This window comes from Bos javanicus, chromosome 15, assembly GCF_032452875.1.
Source record: "Bos javanicus breed banteng chromosome 15, ARS-OSU_banteng_1.0, whole genome shotgun sequence".
NCBI classification, from domain to species: domain Eukaryota; kingdom Metazoa; phylum Chordata; class Mammalia; order Artiodactyla; family Bovidae; genus Bos; species Bos javanicus.
In genome coordinates, this window is record NC_083882.1 from 71,342,614 (window position 1) to 71,366,982 (window position 24,369).

Here is a 24,369-nt window from a genome sequence, read left to right on the forward strand (position 1 = left end):
GGGGCCATAACTTAAATCATCAAAGAAAAGAGACACATACAGCACATCTCAGTCTTAAAGATTATCCGTAGCTAGTAGGTTAGAAAAGAATGAAAAGAGGATATCTTATTACAAAGACTAAAATGATAAACTTGATGCAGAAGGAAACTCTATTTCCAATTTTCCAGGAACCACCTATAAGAGATGAGTAAAGAGGGAATAAAAAGGATGAAAAATTATCTTATACTACTCTAAGAGACTATTCTGTATTTTCTAGGACATCAAGACTTTCTCTTGATCCTTTAGCTAATATTAACCTTATCTGTAAATAAAATTTCGGAGCTGGATTACCATTTAGCTTGATCAAAAAGACAAATGTGTTTAGATGATGATAAGCTTCCTGGGGGAACAGAGACTCAGTATTTGCTGGCTGAAGACAAAGTATTATACAACACTACACTCCATCTAAATGACAAATAACAAATTAGAACATTATCCTTGCTATTTAGCTACACTCCTTAAAGTGTGGAAGGGCAAAGCTTAGACTTAGAAATACTAGTACTAATTACAACATCTTTTTCCAAAAATTACAACTTAAGACTGAACAGTGAAATTCTATTGGGTTGACGATCTGTATTGTCAACATATCAGTGCCATCCATGTGGATTTCATGTTCCTTACTTAAAAAAAAAAGTAAAATCTTTGTCTTTTAAACAAAAGGGCTGGCGCCTAGGTCTGCATGTACAGGATGCTGGCTTGCAGGACACATCTAGCGCACATCACCTGCAAAAGTTTACTGAATCCTTTCTTGCCTGCCCTTGACCTTGCCAAGAATGTTATGTGTGGGGGAATCAAGAAACTGGTGAGGCCATATGCTGTGGATCAGCCTTTGACCAGTTTCCCCCATCCAGCTGTCGCTCTGAAAGTAACATTGCCTGCACATGTATTTTTTATATGCACACAATTGTCCTGAATTTTGGCTGTAGGGGAACACTGTTGAGAAATTGTCTATTGGCTTTGTTCAATGCAAGTTAGCTTTCTGATTTCAAACATGATATTTGGAAGCTGTGAGTGTCCTTCACACTATTTTCCACATGTAATTATCTGATTTTAGTCCTTAAAAATATAAGTAATATCAGGAATGCATTTAATTCAATAAGACAACAGATACACAATAAAGGTAAAATTCTCACTTTCTCCATCCATAGTAGTTTGTATTATCACCAGTTTCTTTTTATATCCTTCCAGAAATTTAAATGCTTATAAACAAATACAGTATTATATCATCTTTGTAAAATAAAATCACATTGTTCACATTCCTCTGCTTTGGTTATAGTTAGCAATGAATCATATAATCTTTGCCTGTCAATACATATGTCATTTCAGAATTTTTAGGGACCGTGTAATATTTCATTTATAAAATTATTATAATTCATTTCCTCAGTTTCCTATTAATGGGAATTTTAAATTATATTCTTTTCTAATTATTTTCTCCTATCACAAACAGTTTTGTAATGTTTAGGTTTGTATTTCATGGTATTATTTTTTTATTACAAATGTGGATTAAACATAAGCAGTCACACAATAAAGTCAAAAGATAACTCTTCTTCTAGTCACATTGATCTAGATTTGAATCCTAATAAAGCCATTTGCTTCTCTGGTCTCTGAGCAAAACATTTAACCCCTCTGAGTCTCAGATTTCCTCTTTATACAATGATGACAAGCCCAGTATAATTAAAATTTTAAGGTAAATTTCCTTAAAGGATGATATAAAAAAGTATTCCAAAACCAATAGGTTAAGAGTGGAAGAAGACAAAGAACAACGTCTAAGTGCAGAGAATTGGACTAAGTATCAAATCCTCCAGATTCTTCAGTTCAGTTCAGTTCAAACGCTCAGTTGTGTCCAACTCTTTGCGACCCCATGAATTGCAGCACGCCAGGCCTCCCTGTCCATCACCAACTCCCGGAGTTCATTCAGACTCATGTCCATCGAGTCAGTGATGCCATCCAGCCATCTCATCCTCTGTCGTCCCCTTTTCCTCCTGCCCACAATCCCTCCCAGCATCAGAGTCTTTTCCAATGAGTCAACTCTTCGCATGAGGTGGCCAAAGTACTGGAGTTTCAGCTTTAGCATCATTCCTTCCAAAGAAATCCCAGGGCTGATCTCCTTCAGAATGGACTGGTTGGATCTCCTTGCAGTCCAAGGGACTCTCAAGAGTCTTCTCCAACACCACAGTTCAAAAGCATCAATTATTTGATGCTCAGCTTTCTCCACAGTTCAACTCTCACATCCATACATGACCACAGGAAAAACCATAGCCTTGACTAGACGGACCTTTGTTGGCAAAATAATGTCTCTGCTTTTGAATATGCTATCTAGGTTGGTCATAACTTTCCTTCCAAGGAGTAAGCGTCTTTTAATTTCATGGCTGCAGTCACCATCTGCAGTGATTTTGGAGCCCAGAAAAATAAAGTCTGACACTGTTTCCACTATTTCCCCATCTATTTCCCATGAAGTGTTGGGACTGGATGCCATGATCTTTGATTTCTGAATGTTGAGCTTTAAGCCAACTTTTTCACTCTCCACTTTCACTTTCATCAAGAGAGTTTTTAGTTCCTCTTCACTTTCTGCCATAAGGGTGGTGTCATCTGCATATCTGAGGTTATTGATATTTCTCCTGGCAATCTTGATTCCAGCTTGTGTTTCTTCCAGTCCAGCATTTCTCATGATGTACTCTGCATATAAGTTAAATAAGCAGGGTGACAATATATAGCCTTGATGTACTCTTTTTCCTATTTGGAACCAGTCTGCTGTTCCATGTCCAGTTCTAACTGTTGCTTCCTGACCTGCATAGAGGTTTCTCAAGAGGCAGGTCAGGTGGTCTGGTATTCCCATCTCTTTCAGAATTTTCCACAGTTTATTGTGATCCACACAGTCAAAGGCTTTGGCATAGTCAATAAAGCAGAAGTAGATGTTTTTCTGGAACTCTCTTGCTTTTTCCATGATCCAGTGGATGTTGGCAATTTGATCTCTGGTTCCTCTGCCTTTTCTAAAACCAGCTGGAACATCAGGAAGTTCACAGTTCACATATTGCTGAAGCCTGGCTTGGAGAATTTTGAGCATTACTTTACTAGCGTGTGAGATGAATGCAATTGTGCAGTAGTTTGAGCATTCTTTGGCATTGCCTTTCTTTGGGATTGGAATAGAAACTGACCTTTTCCAGTCCTGTGGCCACTGCTGAGTTTTCCAAATTTGCTGGCATATTGAGTGCAGCACTTTCACAGCATCATCTTTCAGGATTTGAAATAGCTCAACTGGAATTCCATCACCTCCACTAGCTTTGTTCATAGTGATGCTTTCTAAGGCCCACTTGACTTCACATTCCAGGATGTCTGGCTCTAGGTGAGTGATCACACCATCGTGACTATCTGGGTCATGAAGATCTTTTTTGTACAGTTCTTCTGTGTATTATTGCCATCTCTTCTTAATATCTTCTGTTTCTGCTAGGTCCATACCACTTCTGTCCTTTATCGAGCCCATCTTTGCATGAAATGTTCCCTTGGTATGTCTAATTTTCTTGAAGAGATCTCTAGTCTTTCCCACTCTATTGTTTTCCTCTATTTCTTTGCATTGATCGCTGAGGATGGCTTTCTTATCTCTTCTTGCTCTTCTTTGGAACTCTGCATTCAGATGCTTATATCTTTCCTTTTCTCCTTTGCTTTTCACTTCTCTTCTTTTCACAGCTATTTGTATGGTCTGTGATTTTCTACTTAATCACATTGATGTATTCTAGGCCCTGTTTATCTCTCCTTGCCCATTGACCATAAGAGTGTCTTTACCTTGCCCCACATGGTACAAACAAGAAGAAACGATTGGCAAAGTCCACATAAACAACTAAGGAGATCTCTGGAGAGTATGTATGATTATTGTTGCCCTGCCTGTGGTCTCTTCCTCTTGGGATTTTTGTTTTTTTTCCCCACAGAAAGGGCTGACATGATAATTCAGGGCACATCTTTCTTTTCTTAACTTTTCAGTTTTATATTGGAGCACAGCTGATGTAAAATGTTGCAATCATTTCAGGTGCACCACAGAGTGACTCACTCATACATATGCATGTAGTCCATTCTCCCCCAGACTCTCCCAAGCAGGCTGACATACAACACTGAGCAGAGTTCCCTATGCTATACAGTAAGTCCTTGCTAGTTGTCCGTTTTAAATATCGAAGTGTGTCCATGTCCATCCCAACCCCCTAACTAGCCTTTCCCCCTGTCCTTCCCTTGTAACCAAAGATCTGTTCTCTAAGTCAGTGAGTCTGTGTCTGCTTTACAAATAAATCCATTTGTGTCATTTCTTTTTAGATTCTGCACATAAGGGATGTCACACGATACTTCTCTTTCTCTGTCTGACTTACTTCACTCAGTGTGACAATCTCTAGGTCCATCCATGTTACTGAAGATAACATCATTTCATTCTTTTTAATGGCTCATGAATATTTCATTGTACATGTGTATCATCTCTCCCTTATCCATCCTCTGTCAGTGGACATAGAGGATATTTGGGGAATTTTTGATGATAACATTCAACCATGACAGCAATTACGGTTTGAGAGAGAGATTCAATTATGTCCATAGATGATACAGCCTTGATCAGTCCTGGGTGTTCATTGGAAGGACTGATGCTAAAGCTGAAACTCCAATACTTTGGACACCTGATGTGAAGAGCTGACTCATTTGAAAAGACCTGATGCTGGGAAAGATTGAGGGCAGGAGGAGAAGGGGATGACAGAGGATGAGATGGTTGGATGGCATCACCATCACGGAGTTTGAGTTGGTGATGGACAGGGAGGCCTGGGGTGTTGCAGTCCTTGAGGTTGCAGAGTCAGACACGAGTGAGCGACTGAACTGATCCCTATACATAGTCTGTGGACCTGGGTGGTGATTAGAAGCATCACTCTAGTACAGTCATCTTTGCCTAAATTTGCTCCTTTAAAATGCCACCTCTCAATCAGACTGTCACATTTGTCTGAGAGAGATCATTATTGCTATCTTGCATATATTCTTCACAACAAACTTGGGAAGTAGACAGAATCAGGGGTCCAGTGTTTGAGGGAGTTAAGCTCTGGAAACAGCATCAGTTTGCCCATATCTTCTAACTCCAAGTTCACTTTTCTTTCTACCATATCATATTGAATGCCACTATATTTTTAAGAGAAGAAAAGGATGATCTGTCTAGTATACCTTCCTCTAGTTTCACAGCTTAACTCTTTCATGAAAAATTAGGCCTCTTCCAGATATTTTCAATGATGCCCCATGCAATATAATACAAATTGCCCCACACAACTAGCAAACTTCTCCTTCATTTAGTGCAAGTTTTGTGAATCACCTTGATCATGGATGAACGCCAGGCTCCTTGTACAAAGGTCTTGTCTCTTAAATATGCCACAAAATTCTTTCTTTCTACACCTCCCTAACTGGATTTCCTTCAACGTAGATGTCTTTTCCTCCATTGTCCACCCTTATAAATTATACTCTTCTTTGAGGCAAGTGAGATGAAGTCTTGACCGAGAAGCCCTTGTTGATTTCTTCAGTCACAATGAATTACTCGTTTTGCATAAAGAAAACCAAATGTGTATATACCTACAATTGACTCACATATTCTGCTTTGTATTAAAATTTATTGTTTATATGTTGCCTCCCTGAGCAATTGGAAACAATCTATGTGCCAGACTCTCAACTGGGTCCCATAGAAATTGAACATCACCAAGGTGCTTTTAGAGTTCCCTCTTACAAGTGCTCCCTTACTAAATTCTATCCAGTACTCAAGGACAAGCTCATTACCACCATCTTCTTCATAGTCTTCTGAATTCCTTTAGAAATACATGTTATTGTCCTTTGAACTCCAATACCAACTTATGGCAATGACCTCTTTCTTATGACAATAATTTAAGTACCTTTTGATTTTTTTGAAAGATCTGAACTTCCGAGTCAGTATGAATTGCATCTGTTGTGTTACAGTTTATCTCAAGAGTTCATGGCATGATAGGTGTTCAGTAAAAAATTGTTGTACATATGGAAAGACATATATTCTTCTAGTTCATATCATTTATGGTTATGTCCAATAAATGTTTAATCTCTCACAGTTACTTTTAATTAGAATTTAATATGTTTTATTTTGAACCATAGGAAATTACCATTTCTGAGGTAATAAACAGTTGAGTATATGCAGTATCATTCCATGCAGCCTAAAAGTTATGGAGTAAAAGGAATGATGGATAGAAAAATGAATGAAAATTCCCCACAGTTCTAATCCGTAGCATGGCTGCATTAATCACACATATAAATATAATTTCTTTTGATAGAAAGTCACTGGGAAGTCAAAATGGAGAATTTGCATTAAAATGTCACTCCCCCATATGGAGGAAAATGCATTTCAAATATATCATTAGCCACAGGGAAGATTAATGCAGACTGTACATCCACCAGGCCTTTTTTTTACCATCACATTCATTTTCCTCTGTGTTTACTATAATGAAAAATCCCTGTACCCAAGTCAAACAACAAGCTTGCATCTTTTTTGATCCTTCCCTAGCGAGAATTCCAGCTGGGAAAAGTCATCTTGCTACATCCCATCATCAGACCCATGCTAGTAAAGTCAGAGAAATCACAATGACTCAGAAGTCAGACCAACTGCACATCAGGGGACCGCCTTTGCCATGGGACAGGTACACAGCAGTTGCTTGAAATGTGTGCATTGCCCACACCTCCTACCTGCTGTTAGCCTTGTATGTCTAAGATACCACGGATGAGCCAGATTTCCCTATAGTACAGTCAGCGATTTGGAGAATTGATGTCTGTGTCAGAGCAGCATTGTGCAGAAATTAAGGCATGGAATTCAGAAGCCATAATGTCATGATTTGAACCCTATCTTTAACGTTTATTAAATTTTGCAATCTCCCTGAAACTTTATGTCCTTATTTGCAAAACTGCATAAGACTAAAGTTATCGTTTAAGTTTATTGTGACAGTATCAGTGCTTTAGAGAAAGCCAATTTAATAGATTCTTTGTCCATACAATGGGTGTTTAATGAATGCTAGTTAAAAAGAAATTTCTGGTTCATTTCTAAATTGTTTAATATTTCCCTGGCTGAACAAAAGTGTACATGTTCTAGATGCAGAGGCAGGCTACTGAAACCAGAGCACTTAATTAAAATTAGACACATCACTTGAAAAGTGGTAATCATGAAAAAGAAGAAAAAGAAAAAGCATCTGGAAGGAAAAGAGAAACAGAAACAGAAAAATGAGACAAAGGAATCGAAGAAAGCTACTGTTTCTTTAGCACTTACTGTACATACAATAAGTTTAGTAAACACTTCAAAATAGTAAATAGAAAAATATAGAAAATGAGAGACATAAAATGAGAATTTTAAGAATCATTTTTGGAAGGTTAATATCCAAAAAATAGGAGTTATAGAAAGTGCAAAAAATAAACATGGAAAAATAAACTTATCAAACTAATAACTTAATTCAATTTCTCAAAAGTAAAGCAAATTAATTTTGAGATATAGCAGACAGTCACAGTGTCCATCACAGTGGTTGAAGGAAGGCTCACACCAGGGAACATCTCTGTGAATTTCAAAATACTGAAGGAAAAAGAGAAAAGTCTTCAAACACTTTGAGAAAGAAAAGGCAATGGATGTGAAAAAGATTCAGGATTATAATGACATTGAAATTCAATAAAACACAAAAATATACGGTTAAAAATGTATCACTGTCTTCCAAAGGTTTGCAGGAAGAGGAAGATGGTTTGCAACATCAAATTCTATAACCAGCCAAACTACTAGTTAAGAACTGGTTAAGCTAATAGTTAAGTACTGATATTTACTATATGGCAGGTCTGAAAACACACTACACTAAATAACAAATGTAATTCTTCAATAATCTCCAAAGATGGATATTATTATCCTAACTTTACACATGAGGAAATGGAGGCATAGAAAGGTCAGAATAATGTCTTTGAAAGTCATGCCACTGTTCTGTCAGAGGATGGGAGGACCAGGGCTAAAAAACCCACAGTCTAGGTCCAAACATGACATCTTGCACCTCAATCAAAAATAAATCTACCCTGACAAAAACACCGCCTTTAGCAGGCGTGTCTCTATGATGCTGAACATAAAACCCTTTCATCACTAAATTCAAAGGAATGTCTCCCTTATCTCTAAATACATCCTTTACAAGTAATCACATTTGCCTCGAAGATATTTATATATATATATATATATATATATATATATATATATATAAAGTGAAGTCAAGTCGCTCAGTCGTGTCCAACTTTTAATGACACCATGGACTGTAGCCCACCAGGCTCCTCCTTCCATGGGATTTTCCAAGCAAGAATACTGGACTGGGTTCCCATTTCCTTCTCCAGTGGATCTTCCCAACCCAGGGATTGAATCCAGGTTTCCTGCATTGCAGGCAGACGCTTTACTGTCTAAGCCACCAGGGAAGCTAGCATATATATATATATATATATATATACACACACACACACATACTGCTGCTACTTAAAAAAATCAGATAATTTATCAAAAATTAACTTTATTATGTGTTTCCTTCTATTCCTTCCCACAGTCTTTTGCCTAACTTTACTAAAATACTAACCTTTCCATAGGTTCCATTTGCTTATAAATTTGATGAACATGTCTACATACTGAACTCATCCTTACCTGGAATTAAAATGGAAACATATTCAGTAGAATAAGAAATATATCATTAGAATACAAATATTTCTAAAGCTCTGATTTAAAAAGATGCTTCTAAGAGATTTGACTTTTCCAGTGACCCAGATATTTAAGTTTCTCTCTTCCCTGGGATGTCACTGTCTAATTGAAGTCATTTCATAACCACCCTTGTTCTTCATGTGTCTAATGATACAACTCAAAGTAACACATAATGCACTTGTCTAATAAGCATTTTCTGAAGTTCATAGAAGTGGAGGGAAAGGTTTCCTTTATTCTTCCACTGTGTATTATGTTCTCCGAGAATGTATTATTATTATTTTTATTACCTAGTTGAACTAGTCTAATTCACAGTTGGATAAATCACAAGCCAGTTGATTCTCAAGCCTCCCCAAGTTATTGCTTTACTTCATCCAAAGATTTTATAGCAGAGAACATGGAATATTCCAGATGACTCAAAGTTATCTCTTTCTTTTTCTAAAGCCTATAAAAGTCCAAAAACTGTTATGTAGTGGAAAACCTCCATAAATAATTAGCATTGCGTCGCACTGGTCAAAAAACATACTTGAAGTAATTCATAAAAATACAAGGTTAACTCACTAGACAGTGCTAGTTTTTCTAGATATGTTAATATGTTTGTTCCTAATAGCTATTAGGGGTTTCCCAGGTGGCTCAGTAGTAAAGAATTTGCCTGTCAAGCAGGAAACACAGGTTTGATCCCTAGGTTGGGAAGATCTCCTGGAGAAGAAATGGCAATCTACTCTGGTTTTCTTACCTGGGAAATCCCATGGACAGAGGAGCCTGGCAGGATATAGTCCATGGGGTTGCAAAGGAGTCAAACACCACTTAGCAACTAAACCACCACCAAAAATAGATATTAGAATATATTTGTCTTTAAAATGCTTTTGTAGGTAGATATTTCTAGGTTTGGCTACTCAGAATCCAACTCTCCTATTTAATGAAAAATATAGAACCCACCTCAGTTCAGACTTTGCTGCTGGGAACATTTTATGCACTTTGTATCCAAGACTGGGGCTTGAGCTAAATGAACCCACTACTCTGTCCTCCAAATCATTGCAGATGGTGATTGCAGTTATGAAATTAAAAGACGCTTACTCTTTGGAAGGAAAGTTATGACCAATCTAGATAGCATATTCAAAAGCAGAGACATTACTTTGCCAACCAAGGTCCGTCTAGTCAAGGCTATGGTTTTTCCAATAGTCATGTATGGATGTGAGAGTTGGACTGTGAAGAAACCTGAGCGCCGAAGAGTTGATGCTTTTGAACTGTGGTGTTGGAGAAGACTCTTGAGAGTCCCTTGGCCAGCAAGGTGATCCAACCAGTCCATTCTAAAGGAGATCAGTCCTGGGTGTTCTTTGGAAGGAATGATGCTAAAGCTGAAACTCCAACACTTTGGCGACCTCATGCAAAGAGTTGACTCATTGGAAAAGACTCTGATGCTGGGAGGGATTGGGGACAGGAGGAGAAGGGGATGACAGAGGATGAGATGACTGGATGGCATCACCAATTCGATGGACGTGAGTTTGAGTGAACTCTGGAAGTTGGTGATAGACAGGGAGGCCTGGCGTGCTGCGATTCATGGGGTCGCAAAGAGTTGGACACAACTGAGCTACTGACCTCACCTGACCTCTCTCTTCAGAGATGGTTTAATAAAATGCATATCACCTAACTCGATCTAGCAATAACAAGAACTTGTGTTCCATACCTTGGAGAGAAGATTGATTAGGAATCATGCAGATTTAGGATTCTCTGGAAGCTAATTTGGGACAGCAAGAGGAAAAGTCTGCACAAAATAAAGCAAAGCCACAGACTTTAGCTCAGAAACGCAAAGAGGAAGGGGGCGATCAGGTCTGCTCACAGCACTCGAGCTACTGGATTAATTTTCATTTATAGGCAGATCACCCTCTAGAGTTTTCAGTTATGAGAGTCATTCATTTTTTAAACCAGGGTGACTTGGTCTTTCAGTTTCTTATAACAAAAATGTCCGAAATAATATCTACTTGCATACAATTCATTGGAAAAGGCTCATGCTGGGAGGGATTGGGGGCAGGAGGAGAAGGGGACAACAGAGGATGAGATGGCTGGATGGCATCACTGACTCGATGGATGTGAGGCTCAGTGAACTCTGGGAGTTGGTGATGGACAGGGAGGCCTGGCCTGCTGCAGTTCGTGGGGTTGCAAAGAGTCGGACACGACTAAGCGACTGATCTGATCTGATCTGTATACAATTCTGAACCTATGTAAATATTCCAGTAATAGATGAGTCCACAGATGAAACTAGAATTCTGGGTGTAGTGAACACTAGTTTCAGGAAGAAAAATATAAAGAAGACAGCATTTTCACTCTCAAAGCCACAGTGAAGTTTTCTTTCCAGGCTCCTCATTATTACACAGACTAGGGAATCTTGTTCTGCACTTCCTCATACCAACTACTCACAAAACATGGATATAGTAGCCATGATTCTAATTCTCAGACAAACATTATTTAATTTCAGTTTAGTAGCACTACTGCTAAGCTGGCTCAGAGACCTGAAATGCATGGGGTTCATAAGATGGTAAGTAAGATTCATCTGTTTATTTAAAAATGACTCTTTCAGCTAATAGAATTCCATGATGTTTGCAAGGAAAGAGCATGGACCTAGGAGACAGCACACTTTCTGTTGCTCTGTCCTTCCTCCTTAACTGTGACAAATGAAGTGCTGGGAAAGAGTGCTTTACAAAGTCCCTACAGTCCTACCTACCCACCTTCAGTATTATATAGTCATCATCTCTAGATGTCTAGTGAAAGTGAATTTGCTCAGTCGTGTCCAACTCTTTGTGATCCCATGGACTGTAGCCTACCACGCTCCTCCATCCATGGGATTCTCCAGGTAAGAGTACTGGAGTAGGTTTCCATTTTCTTCTCCAGAGGATCTTCCCAACCCAGGGATCAAACCTGGGTCTCCTGCATTGTAGGCAGATGCTTTACCATCTGAGCCACCAGGGAAGTTCCCCTTATTTATATTAATAAAAGAGAAAGATGTTTACTACCAAGCTTATTTATACAGTGCAGTGTAACCAGACTCTACAAAAATTAATGTCTAAACAAATACATGTATTTTTCTTATGAAGCTGCTTTTCAAGAAAGGCTTATTTTGTTCCCCTTGGTATCAGTTGGGGTAGCTCAAAGACAAGTTGAAATTATCTGAAAAATCACATGCTTGTACATCTGGAATCTGGGATAACTCAAACAGCATGATGGCATGGAATTGTTAGGATTCTCTGGGCTTCTCTCCATCTCTACTTTCTTTTCTTTTTTTTTTTTTTTCCATATCCACCTCCATGCACTTTCACCTTCATCTCCACCTCCAACCACTTCCACCTACATCCACCTCCATCTCCATCTGTATCTCTCTCTAGCTCTAGTTCTATCATCTCTATCAGTGATCTCTCTAGCAGGCTGATTCAGGGAAGCTAGACTTCTCATTGCAGCCTCCCATATCGCATGCCTAAAGAGAGGATATATCATTTTTTTTTTTGGATTTAATCTCAAATCACATAACAATCTCTGTACTGAAGCAGGCATTAAGCCCTGCCTCTTTTCAAGGAGAATGAAAATATAAACTGTCTTTTGATGAAGTAGTTACAAGCTTCTGGAAAAGCAGGTGAGATCATAAATGTAGCAGTCACTTTTTATAAATTTGCCAAAATCACAATTTACAATTATGCATGAGTCACATATCAGTGTGCATTTTGACTTAGGTCATTTTAATCCCAGAAATGTGTGCATCTGATTACTTTATCTGCTATTAGAATCAATCATTATTTCTCAAAAGCAGCACTATGCAGATAGGGAAAAAGCAATTTTTATTGGATGTGTGCTGAGAGACAGAGTGAAACCAGCCTTGTTTTGAAAATTTCCTTCAATTACTCTGAATTAACAAATTAACAAATCAAGAGGAGAGAGATGTGCATTTGTTTAAGATTAAAAAAAAAAAAACACCTCTGATTTATTTTTTCCTAGAATTCATCAAAGATCAGTTCAGTTCAGTCACTCAGTCATGTCCGACTCTTTGCAACCCCATGAATTGCAGCATGCCAGGCCTCCCTGTCCATCACCAACTCCCAGAGTTCACTCAAACTCATGTCCATTGAGTCGGTGATGCCATCCAACCATTTCATCCTCTGTCGTCCCCTTCTCCTCTTACCCTCAATCCCTCCCAGCATCACAGTCTTTTCCAATGAGTCAACTCTTAGCATGAGGTGGCCAAAGTATTGGAATTTCAGCTTCAGCATCAGTCCTTCCAATGAACACCCAAGACTGATCTCCGTTAGAATGGAATGGTTGGATCTCTTTACAGTCCAAGGGACTCTCAAGAGTCTTCTCCAACACCACAGTTCAAAAGCATCAATTCTTCGATGCTCAGCTTTCTTCATAGTCCAACTCTCTACATCCATACATGACTACTGTAAAAACCATAGCCTTGACTAGACGGACCTTTATTGGTAAAGTAATGTCTCTGTTTTTGAATATCTTATCTAGGTTGGTCATAACTTTCCTTCTAAGGAGTAAGTGTCTTTTAATTTCATGGCTGCAATCACCATTTGCAGTGATTTTGCAGCCCAGAAAAATAAAGTCAGCCACTGTTGCTAATGTTTCCCCATCTATTTCCCATGAAGTGATGGGACTGGATGCCATGATCTTCGTTTTCTGAATGTTGAGCTTTAAGCCAACTTTTTCACTCTCCACTTTCACTTTCATCAAGAGACTTTTTAGTTCCTCTTCACTTTCTGCCATAAGGGTGGTGTCATCTGCATATATGAGGTTATTGATATTTCTCCTGGCAATCTTGATTCCACCTTGTGCTTCTTCCAGCCCAGCATTTCTCATGATGTTTCTGCATATAAGTTAAAGAAACAGAGTGACAATATACAGCCTTGACATACTCCTTTTCCTATTTGGAACCAGTCTGTTGATCCATGTCCAGTTCTAACTGTTGCTTCCTGAACTGCATACAGTTTTCTCAAGAGGCAGGTCAGGTGGTCTGGTATTCCTATCTCTTTCAGAATTATCCACAGTTTATTGTGATCGACATAGTCAAAGGCTTTGGCATAGTCAATAAAGCAGAAATAGATGTTTTTCTGGAACTCTCTTGCTTTTTCCATGATCCAGCAGATGTTGGAAATTTGATCTCTGGTTCCTCTGCCTTTTCTAAAACCAGCTTGCACATCAGGAAGTTCACAGTTCACATATTGCTGAAGCCTGGCTTGGAGAATTTTGAGCATTACCCTACTAGTGCGTGAGATGAGTCCAATTGTGTGGTAGTTTGAGCCTTCTTTGGCATTGCCTTTCTTTAGGATTGGAATGAAAACTGACCTTTTCCACGTCCTGTGGCCACTGCTGAGTTTTCCAAATTTGCTGGCATATTGACTGCAGCACTTTTACAGCATCATCTTTCAGGATTTGAAATAGCTCAACTGGAATTCCATCACCTCCACTAGCTTTGTTCACAGTGATGGCTTTCTAAGGCCTACTTGACTTCACATTCCAGGATGTCTGGCTCTAGGTGAGTGATCGCACCATCGTGATTATCTGGGTCATGTAGATCTTTTTTGTACAGTTCTGTGTATTCTTGCCACCTGTTCTTAATAGCATCTGCTTCTGTTAAATCCGTACCATTTCTGTCCTTTATTGAGCCCATCTTTGCATGAAATGTTCCCTTATATCACACTTTAGTGACCCAGATGGATTCTTTCTCTCAATTTTTTCTCTCTGGTCTTTTAAGAAAACTGAATGTGGGGTTTCCCAAACTCCCTGCTAACTTTCTGGGCACCTCCCTCATTTTGGCACAATAACTACTCCTTGCTTCCACACGGGTTTTTCCAGTACATCGACAAGTTGTCAATAGTACAAGGGTCAGTTTCATAATCTGCCAGAGGAACATCTCAACAGATCTCAAAACAAAGGGAGATTTCATTCTCACACTGCAACCTGCTTACTTGTCTCACGACTGGCTATAAGGGATGGCTCTCACCTCCCTTTTTATCATTACCCTAAACCCTGTGACCCTAAGTCTATCTGTTATGACTGAGGGACCCAAATAAGCAGTGAGCACACCATTTGTTTATTTCATCTTCTCTGACCCCTAATTTAATATTGGTGTGAATCACTCTGAAAGAGAACTCCATCATTGACCTTGTTGTGTAAGGAAAAAATAAGTTGTATGATCCTAAGCTCTCTCTGATAGGACAGAAGCTGTAGAGACTGTGCCATCCCTTCCCTTCCTGTGACCCAATTAAAATCTATGTCCTGAAGGGCAAGAAGAGCTATCTTCTGAAGCCGTAAACAGTAAATCTAACTAGTAAGCACTACATGTCTCTGCCCTGGATTTTATTAGTTCTTTTGAATCTCTGATTTTCAGATACAACATCACACATTCACAGTGATTCAAGCTTTGAATCTCAACTTTGGAGAACCAGATTCAGGCAAGAGATACAAAATGGTGTTCTATTTGTACAGGACCTTAAGGGAAAGCTGTAATGTAAATATAACCATATTGCTGGGTACCATATTAAAGGTACTGATGAAAGTCTTTGCTGCTAATTCTGCCCGGTGCAACAGTTTCTAACACCATGCTGTGCAGCATTGCTTTTGATTATCTGGGAAAACACAGGTATCAGATACATCTGAGTCCGAATCCTGTTTCTACTAATTACTGGTTCAATGACCATGGACAAGTGCCTTAATAGCCTGTGCCTTGATTTTATCTGTAAAATGGAAAGAACATAATAGCTTCTGTGCCAATTTGTGAGAATGAGAGTTGGTCATTAATGAAAAATAATAGCTCAGTTGGTGAAGGATCTGTCTGCAATGCAGGAGACTCTGATTCAATTCCTGGGTTGGGAAGATCCCCTGGAGAAAGGATAGGCTACCCACCCCAGTATTCTTGGGTTTCCCTTGTAGCTCAGCTGGCAAAGAATATGCCTGCAATGCGGGAGACCTGGGTGTGATCCTCTGGGTTGGGAAGATCCCCTGGAGAAGGGAAAGGCTACCTACTCCAGTATTCTGGCAGTCCATGGGGTCTCAAACAGTCAGACAATACTGAGAGACTTTTACTTTCTTTCATGACAGTGCTAAGTAATAATTGATCAAATATGAGCAATAATAGTAATGGAATTATAAATTATGTTGCACATCATGTATATCATACATGTGTGCCAAGTTGCTTCAGTCGTGTTCAACTCTGTGACCCTATGGACTGAAGCCTGTCAGGCTTCTCTGTCTAAGGGATTCTCCAAACAATCCCATGCCTTCCTCCAGGGATCTTCCCAACCCAGGGATGAAACCCACATCTCTTTATGTCTCCTGCATTGGCACATGTGTTCTTTACCACTAGCACCACTTGGGAAGCCCATGCATATTATAATATATCATACAATAATATTTCACTATAATATTATTACAACTAATTTTTTGGCCAACCTAATATATGTGTATAGATGGCATTATTATTACTATTTCCAGACTACTGAAGAGCCCACGTCCTACCTTGATTTTGGTAAAAATGATAAAAATCATGAGCTGATGAATCAAACAGTATTTTCAGGCATATATATTCACAACCCCTAGTTATTATTCATGTTTTAAGCATTTCTTGCTAAGCATAATCTTCCCTTTTCCATCACCCAAGTCAGCCAGAGTTCTTGTTTCAACTCTGAGCTGTCCCTCTATCTGAAGTAATTTGATTGTAGCACTTAGTGCTGTGTCGTGCTTAGCCACTTAGTCATGTCCAATTCTCTGCAACCACAAGGACGGTAGCCCACCAGGCTTCTCTGTCCACAGGGATTCTCCAGACAAGAATACTGGAGTGGGTTTCCATACCCTCCTCCAGGGGACTTTCCCATCTCACGGATTGAACCCAGGTCTCCCACACTGCCAGTGGATTCTTTACCAGCTGAGCCACAAGGAAAGCCCAGGAATACCGGAGTAGGTAGTCTATCCCTTTTCCAGGGGAACTTTCTGACCCAGGAATCAAACTAGGGTCTTCTGCATTATAGGTGGATTCTTTACCAGCTGAGCTACCAGGGAAGCCCAGCACTTAGTACATAGTCTGTAATTTTTTTTTTTATTTTTATTTTATTTTTAAACTTTACATAATTGTATTAGTTTTGCCAAATATCAAAATGAATCCACCACAGGTATACACGTGCTCCCCATTCTGAACCCTCCTCCCTCCTCCCTCCCCACACCATCCCTCTGGGTCGTCCCAGTGCACCAGCCCCAAGCATCCAGTATTGTGCATCGAACGTGGAATGGCATCTCGTTTCATACATGATATTTTACATGTTTCAATGCCATTCTCCCAAATCTTCCCACCCTCTCCCTCTCCCACAGAGTCCATAAGACTGTTCTATACATCAGTGTCTCTTTTCCTGTCTCGTACACAGGGTTATTGTTACTTTACTGTTTACGCTGTCTTTTCTTCTCTCTCTCATCTTAGATTTTAGGAAAGAAAGGAGACACTTTATTTCCCCTACGAACCCCTGTTCAACTGCACAGAACTGAAAAAAATCTCATTTAAAATGCATGACCAACAATGCTGACGGGGCCCAATGCTTCCTAACAATTCTAGAGTATTTCTAGTCCTTTCACGTTTAAAATAACTGTTTCATACCTTCTCTTATATCATCAAACTTCTAAAATCTCCTCCAACTTCCCAACTGATAACTTGCTTCTTCTTTCATTACAGTGGATCAGTCCTGAACTTCCTCAAGCTCCTACCACATACTCATGACCATGTGAGCCTGGACACCTTGCCTTTCTTTCCTGTGGCTATGGTTGATTTGCTTCTGTGTCTACTGCCAAAAGTTCCACTTTATAACGTCACAGCCCCTCTCACTTCTTCAGGGACATTGCTTTGGCAATCGTCTCCTCCTCATCAATTCGACTCTGCTGGATAATTTCTATCAGTGTGCACACATACCATTTTGGTTCTATCTTTAAATAAATCCCTCTCTGGACCCCATTCCCCTCCAGCCACTATCACATTTCTCTGCTTCCCTTTAGAGCAATACTCCTCAAAAGAATTTTTTTATCCTGTATCTCCAATTAATTTTCTCCTCTTATTTTTTGTCCTCACTCCAACCAGGCTTTCTCTTCCATTATTCTACTGAACTGCTTTTGTTGAAATCAAGAATGACTTTGTGCTTCAGAGTTAACCTACTGCAAACATCTAACATAGCTTCTCTCTCTCCTTCTTGAAACAGTTTGTAAACTAGATTTGGAAAGATCCTACATGAGGGCCTTTGGATTTGCAGTTTCCTCTGCTGGTTCTAGTTTTTACATAGATATCTATATTCTCCAGTCTTGCTTCTCCTTCATATTTGCGTTCAGTTGTTATTTTCTAACTATGACTTTCTGTCTATACCTTTTAAAATTTCTACATCTTCCCCCCTTCCTGTCTCACTTATATCCTTCCCTTGATTCATTTTCTTCATAGAACTTTAATCAATAAAGTTTATATATTATTTATTTATTTATTTAATATATGTCTCTCTCCTTCCCTGGAGAAGGGAATGGCAAGCCACTTCAGTATTCTTGCTTTGAGAACCCGATGACAATATGAAAAGGCAAAAAGATATGACACTGAAAGATGAACTCCCCAGGTTGGTAGGTGCCCAATGTGCTACTGGAGAAGAGTGGAGAAATAACTCCAGAAAGCATAAAGAGGCTGAGCCAAAGCAAAAACAATGCCCAGATGTGGATGTGACTGGTGATGGAAGTAAATTCCAATGCTGTAAAGAACAATATTGCCTAGGAACCTGGAATGTTAGGTCCATGAGTCAAGGCAAATTGGAAATGGTCAAATAGGATATGGCAAGAGTGAACATCATCATTTTAGGAATCAGTGAACTAAACTGGACCGGAATTGGCAAATTTAATTCTGATGACCATTATATCTACTACTGTAGGCAAGAATTCCTTAGAAGAAATTGAGTAGTCCTCATAGTCAATAAAAGAATCCAAAATGCAGTACTTGGGTACAATCTCAAACATGACAGAATGATCTCTGTACATTTCCAAGGCAAACCATTCAATATCACAGTAATCCAAGTCTATCCCCCAGCCACTAATGCTGAAGAAGCTGAGGTTGAAAATTCTATGAAACTCTACAAGACCTTCTAGAACTAACATCCAAAAAAGATGTCCTTTTAATCATAGGGGACTGGAATGCTAAAGTATGAAATCAAGAGATACCTGGAGTAAAGGGCAAGTTTGGCCTTGGAGTAAAAAATGAAGCAGGGCAAATGCTAACAGAATTTTCCCAAGAGAATGCACTGTTCATAGCAAACACCCTCTTCCAACAACACAAACTATGACTCTATTCATGGACATCACCAGATGGTCAATATCAAAATCAGATTGATTGTATTCTTTGCAGCTGAAGATGGAGAAGCTTTATACAGTCAGCAAAACAGGACCAGGAGCTGTTTGTGGCTCAGATCATGATCTCCTTATTGCAAAATTCAGACTTAAATTGAAGAAAGTAGGGAAAACCACCAGACCATTCAAAGTGAAAAAGTGAAAGTGAAGTCGCTCAGTCGTGTCTGACTCTTTGCGACCCCATGGACTGTAGCTCACCAGGTTCCTCCGTCCATGGGATTCTCCAGGCAAGAATACTGGAGTGGGTTGCCATTTCCTTCTCCAGGGGAATCTTCCCGACCCAGGGATCGAACCCAGGTCTCCCTCTTTGCAGGCAGACACTTTAATCTCTGAGCCACCAGGGAAGCCCAGACCATTCAGGTATGACCTAAATCAAATCCCTAGCAATTATACAGTGGAAGTGAGAAATAGATTCAAAGGATTAGCTCTGGTAGCTAGAGTGCCTAAAGAACTATGGATGGAGGTTCATAACATTGCACAGGAGGTGGTCATCAAAATCATCCCCAAGAAGAAAAAATGCAAAACGGCAAAATGGTTGTATGACCACACCTTACAAATATTTGAGAAAAGAAGAGAAACAAAAGGCAATGGAGAAAAAGAAAGATATATCCATCTGAATTCAGTGTTCCAAACAATGGCAAGGAGAGATAAGAAATCTTTCCTCAGTGATCAAATCAAAGAAATAGAGGAAAACAATAGAATGGGCAAGACTACAGATCTCTTCAAAAAAACTGGAGCTACCAAGGGAACATTTCATGCAAAGATGGGCACAATAAAGGACAGAAATGGTATGGACCTAACATAAGCAGAAGATATTTAGAAGAAGTGCTAAGGATACACAGAAGAACTATACAAAAAGATCTCCATGACTCAGATAATCATGATAGTATGATTACTCACCTAGAGCCAGACATCCTGAAGTGCAAAGTCAAATGGGCTTTAGGAAGCATCACTATGAGCAAAGCTAGTGGAAGTGACAGAATTCCACGGAGCTATTTCAAATCCTAAAAGATGATGCTGTGAAAGTGCTGTACACAATATGCCAGCAAATTTGAAAAACTCAGCAGCAGCCACAGGACTGAAAAAGATCAGTTTTCATTCCAATTCCAAAGAAAGGCAATGCCAAAGAATGTTCAAACTACCAAACAATTGTACTCATCTCACATACTAGCAAAGCAATGCTCAAAATTTTCCAAGCTAGACTTCAACAGTATGTGAACTGAGAACTTCCAGATGTTCAAGCTGTATTTATAAAAGGCAGAGGAACCAGACATCAAATTGCCAACATCTGTTGGATCATAGAAAAAGCAATAGAATTGCAGAAAACAAACAAACAAACAAACAAAAATCTATGTCTGCTTCATTGACTACACTAAAGCCTTTGACTGTGTAGATCACAACAAACGGTGGAAAATTCTTAAAGAGGTGGGAATACCAGACCACCTTACTTGGCTCCTGAGAAACCTGTATGCAGGTCAAGAAGCAACAGTTACAATCAAAAGTGGAAAAAACAGATTCGTTCCAAATTAGGAAAGGAGTACGTCAAGGCTGTATATTGTCACCCTGCTTATTTAAATTATATGCAGAGTATATCATGTGAAAGGCTGGGCTGGATGAAGCGCAAGCTGGAATCAAGATTTCTGGGAGTAATATCAGTAACCTCAGATATGCAGATGACACTTTATGCTTTCTTACGGTAGAAAGCAAATAGGAACTTAAGCACCTTTTAATGAAAGTGAAAAAGGGGAGTGAAAAAGCTGAATGCTAAAACTCAACATTTAGAAAACAAAGATCATGCCATTTGATCCCATTACTTCATAACAAATAGATGGAGAAACAATGGAAACAGTGACAGATTTATTTTCTTGCGCTGCAAAATCACCGCAGATGGTGATTGCAGCCATGAACTTAAAAGACACTTGCTCCCTGGAGAAAAAGCTATGATGTACCTAGACAGTATATTAAAAAGGAGAGATTACTTTACTGACAAATGTCTGTATAGTGAAAGCTATGGCTTGATCATTAGTCATGTATGGATGTTTGAGTTGGACCATAAACAAATCTGAGCATCAAACAACTGATGCTTTTGAACTCTGGTACTGGAGAAGACTCTTGAGAGTCCCTTAGACAGTAAGGAGATCAAACCAGTCAATCCTAAAGGAAATGAGTTCTGAGTATTCATTGGAAAAACTGATGCTGAAGTTGAAGCTCCAATGCTTTGGCCACCTGATGTGAAGAATTAACTCATTGGAAAAAACTGTGATGCTGGGAAAGATTGAAGGCAGGAGGAGAAGAGGACAATGGAGGATGAGATGGTTGGATGGCATCACTGACTCAATGGACAAGAGTTTGAGCAAGCTCCGGGAGTTGGTGATGGACAGGGAGGCCTGGCGTACTACAGTCAATGGTTTCTCACAGTTGGACGTGACTGAACAACTGAACTGAACTCACTGACCCCCTCCTTCCCATCAGACTAATGGCATCTTAAAGGAAAGGATGTTTTCAGACTATTTGTTCCACTATTAAAACTCCAACACTCAGTAGAGTGGGACTTCCCAGGTGGCTTAGTGGTAAAGAACCCACCTGCCATTGCAGGAGACACGGAGATGTAGGTTTCATCCCTGGGTCAGGAAGATCTGGAGAAGTACATGACAACCCACTCCAGTATGCTTGCCTGGAGAATATTATGGAGATTTGAGTCTGGCAGGCTACAGCCCATGTTGTTTCAAATAGTTGGACACAACTGTGTGACTGAGCATGCACCCAGGATAGCACTTAACATTAGTAGATGCTCATTTAATCTTTTTTTTTTAATTGGAGTATAATTACTTTATACTATTGTGTTAGTTTCTGCTGTAAAGCAAAGTGAATGAGCGGTATGTATACATATATCCCCTCCCTTTTGGTCCTCCCTTCCACCTGCATTCCATCTCACCCACCTCGGTCATCACAGAGCATCAAGCTGAGCTTCCTGTGATCTGGATAGATAGCTGCTGCTGCTGCTAAGTCGCTTCAGTTGTGTCTGATGCTGTGCGACCGCAGAGACGGCAGCCCACCAGGCTCCCCCATCCCTGAGATTCTCCAGGCAAGAACACTGGAGTGGGTTGCCATTGCCTTCTCCAATAGATAGATAGATAGCAGGTTCCCACTAGCTATCTATTTTGCACATATTAGTGTACATATGTCAATCTCAGTCTCCTAATTCATCCTACACTGTTCCCCACAGCATGTCCACATGCCTGGGTCTCTGTTCCTGCCCTGAAAATAGGTTCATCTGTTCCATTTTTCTAGATGTCATATATACTTAATAATATAGAATATTTGTTTTTGTCTTTCCGACTTTCTTCACTCTATATAGCATCACAGGAAGATCCTTTTAGACCCACCTCCCAGAGTAATGAAAAGAAAAACAAAAATAAACAATGGGACCTAATTAAACAATGGGACCTAATTAAACTTAAAAGCTGTTGCACAGTGAAGGAGACCATAGACTTTCTATTTTGAATCAATAAGTACATTTATCTTCATATCCCCGTATCCTGGCATCCTGTCTCACAAAGCAGACTCTCAGTAAGTAGTGACTGTGAGTCAATGTATTCAAATTTCTTCAACAAATTCCTATTCTTCCTGAAATAGGAAGGCAATGCTTTTCCTTCTATTTCTTTTCTCAAACTCTTAGGACCTAAAATTTTGAGAGATTAAAATGCAAAAATAACTGTTTGGAATCATAAGACTCTCATCATTGAAGATTTAAATAATTTCCCTTTCAGTTCACAACCTTTTCAGCTACTACATTTACTTATGTATCTGTTCACAGAAAATCTCTTTATAAAGTTTGCCCCTCTTCATAACTTCCATTTTCTCACTCCCTGGTCTAGACTCAGCATGAGTTTCCAGACCTGTGTGTGGCGTAATCCAATCTTCACTTATATGCCCTCACATGACTTGATCTTTCAGTAGCAATTGATACAGGTGAATAATCTCCCCTTGGGGAAGTGCTTTCTTCTCTTGGCTTCTGTGTCACTCTGGGTTTCCCATTTGTTTCAACAGCAATCTCTCAGTCTCCTTTGTGAGCTCCTTCCCTGAAAGCAGGGCTTTCCTGATAGCTCAGTTAGCAAAGAATCTGCCTGCAATGCAGGAGACCCCGTTTCAATTCTTAGGTCAGGAAGATCCCCTGGAGAAGAGAAAGGTTACCCATTCCAGTGTTCTGGCCTGGAAAATTTCATGGACTGTATAGTCCATGGGGTGAAAGAGTTGGACATGCCTGATTTCTACTTTGTCCATTTGTGCAAAGAATGTGGGAGCACTCTTATGTAGGGGTATCTATGTAGGAGTATTCATCAGTTCATTATCCATACTCTCTCTTAAGAAGGATAATCTCACTGTGTCCTATGGTTTTATTTTACTTATTTATTTTTTTACATTTATTTATTGGGGTACACAAGGTCTTAGTTGCAGCATATGGGATCTAGTTCCCCAACCAGGGATGGAATCCTGCCCCCCTGCATTGGGAGTGTGGATTCTTACCCACTGAACCACCAGGGAAGTCCCTCCCATGGTTTTAAATAATATCTGTATGCTACTGACTGCCAAATTTCTATCTCCAGCCCTGATTTCTCTTGTGAGGTTAGACTTATTCATTAAACACAGTATTTCCCATTCGATATTGAACATGCATTTCAAAAGAATTCTATCCCAAATGGAACCCCTAGTTTTCACTACCCAGCTCTGCAATCTGCTGCTTCCCCTCGCCTTCTTCATCTCAGTAAATGGCACTGACGCCTATCTTAGTCTTAGTAAATGACTAAGAGCAACTACTCATAGTTACTCATAACCTTACATGTCCCTTATCCCCACATCAAATCAATATGCCCTTTTAATTATGTTTCCAAAATACATTCACCCAACTCTCCTCAAGTCCACTCTAACCACCCTGGCCCAAGTCATCATCCTAGCTTCTTTGCATTGCTACCATGGTCACCTAAATGATCCCTGTATCCCTACACATGGCTTTATAAGCCAGAGTAATTTTTTCCTAAACACTTATATGACATCATCTTATCCATTTATGTGGAGAAATCTTCCAGTGTCTTCAAGTTTCACATAGAATAAAATTAAAACTCTTCTCATGTTCTGAGAGGCTCAATGCAATCAGACCTTTGTCATCTTCTCCAACCTTGTTCTGTGTTTTAGAAATCTTGAATTTATTT

The 24,369-nt window shown here is 39.5% G+C and overlaps 1 protein-coding gene and 1 non-coding gene across 3 annotated transcripts in view; both read right to left on the bottom strand.

Annotated features, from left to right (window-relative positions):
* LRRC4C (leucine rich repeat containing 4C) overlaps nt 1-24,369 on the bottom strand; it is a 1,431,417-nt gene that overhangs the window by 714,770 nt on the left and 692,278 nt on the right. The gene's annotated exons all lie outside the window — the stretch shown is intronic.
* Nucleotides 11,651-11,722, bottom strand: TRNAC-ACA (transfer RNA cysteine (anticodon ACA)). Its single transcript has one exon. It is a non-coding gene; the product is annotated as a tRNA-Cys (tRNA).